This window comes from Apium graveolens, chromosome 11 (assembly GCF_009905375.1).
Source record: "Apium graveolens cultivar Ventura chromosome 11, ASM990537v1, whole genome shotgun sequence".
Taxonomy (NCBI): domain Eukaryota; kingdom Viridiplantae; phylum Streptophyta; class Magnoliopsida; order Apiales; family Apiaceae; genus Apium; species Apium graveolens.
The window spans coordinates 34,547,562-34,549,400 of record NC_133657.1 but is presented as its reverse complement, the minus strand read 5'-3'; positions in this window follow the sequence as shown (position 1 = coordinate 34,549,400).

Sequence of the window (1,839 nt, the reverse complement as noted above, 5' to 3'; positions counted from 1 at the left end):
CAGGGGGAGCATACTCAAGATATAACCACATCTCAAGAAGCATCAGAACATACATCTGGCTCTTCAAGTTCTGATTCGTCAAGTTCTGATAAGCCAAGTACTGATAGTTCTGAAAATCTAAATTCTGAAGAATCCAACTCAGAGAGTATAGTTTCAGGGGGAGCATCAGAAAATGTTAATGAAGACAGCATGGATCATGGGGGAGCATCCAGTTCTAGAGAAAATCTTCCATCTGCAAGGAAGTGGACTAAATCACATACACCTGATTTGATAATTGGAAATCCTGATGCAGGTGTCAGAACTAGAACAGCTACTCCAAGTGAATGTCTTTACAATTCTTTTCTTTCTCAGACTGAGCCAAAGAAAGTGGAAGAGCTCTTCAAGATGCTGATTGGGTGCAAGCAATGTAGGAAGAGTTAAATGAATTTGAAAGAAACAAAGTCTGGACCCTAGTGCTAAGACCAAAGAACAGATCTGTTGTTGGTACAAAATGGTTATTCAGAAACAAAACTGATTGTGATGGCATAATTACAAGGAATAAGGCAAGGCTGGTTACAAAAGGATATTCTCAACAGGAGGGAATTGATTATGATGAAACATTTGCACCAGTTGCTAGATTGGAAGCCATAAGGATATTTTTGGCTTATGCTGCTCACAAAAAGTTTACTGTCTTTCAAATGGATGTGAAAAGTGCTTTTCTCAATGGAGAATTGGAGGAAGAAGTATATGTTGAACAATCTCCAGGCTTTGTAGATTCTAAATATCCAGATTATGTCTACAGGCTTGATAAAACACTTTATGGACTTAAGCAAACTCCAAGAGCATGGTATGAGACTTTAGTTCAGTTTCTTCTGGAAAGTGGATTTAACAGAGGAACTATAGACAAAACACTGTTCTACCTCAACCATGGAAAGGACTTACTTCTGGTCCAGATTTATGTTGATGATATCATTTTTGGTTCTACAAATGACAGACTTTGCAAGAAGTTTGCCAAACTGATGCAGTCAAGATATCAAATGAGTATGATGGGGGAACTTATAATGACTTGTGTATTTTTATTTTCTTTGGAAGTGTAATAAAGGTTTAAGTAAATAAATAAAAGGTGTATAATGGTTTTTGGCAACAGTATTGATTGTACTTAATTAATTATGATTTGTTGATATGTGGAATTGAATTGTGTGATTTATTAGTGAGTTACATGATTTTATTTTGCTTGTAAAAGTGATTTTATTGTAATTTTAATTCCATAAATATTTGGGTTTTCTTTAAAATTGGTTTTCTAATTTTATAATTTCAATAAATATTTTTAGGACTTTATAAAATTGAGAAATCAATATTTTGTTAATTATTCATTTTTTAAATGATTTTATGAGTGTGTTAAATGCTAAAATCCATATTTAATTATGGGAATCTTTAAAAATTATGAAACTTATATTTATTAAGTTCTTATTATTCTGACAATTTTAAAATTATTTTGGAAATTTTCGGAAGATGTTTTAACCGCGCGTTGTTTCGTTATTTGTTAAAACGCGGGCATAAAGTGTGTTTTAAAGATTATTTTAAAATTTCGGAAGTTACATTTTTATTTTCTTCAGGATATTTATAATATATTAAGATGGTTTTTATGATTTTCTGGGATCATTTTAAATGTCGCGGCGGTTCAATAAGTGCAATTTTCGGTCCCCGGATAATATTTGTGATACGTGTTACAGCAGAAGCAATTGTAAATAAAAAAAATTAACAACCCCCCCCTTCATCCCTGTTCTCGGCTCATTGTCTCTCTATCTCGATCTCTCTACAGTCTCTCTTCTCTCATCTCTCATTATCTTTCATCTCTCC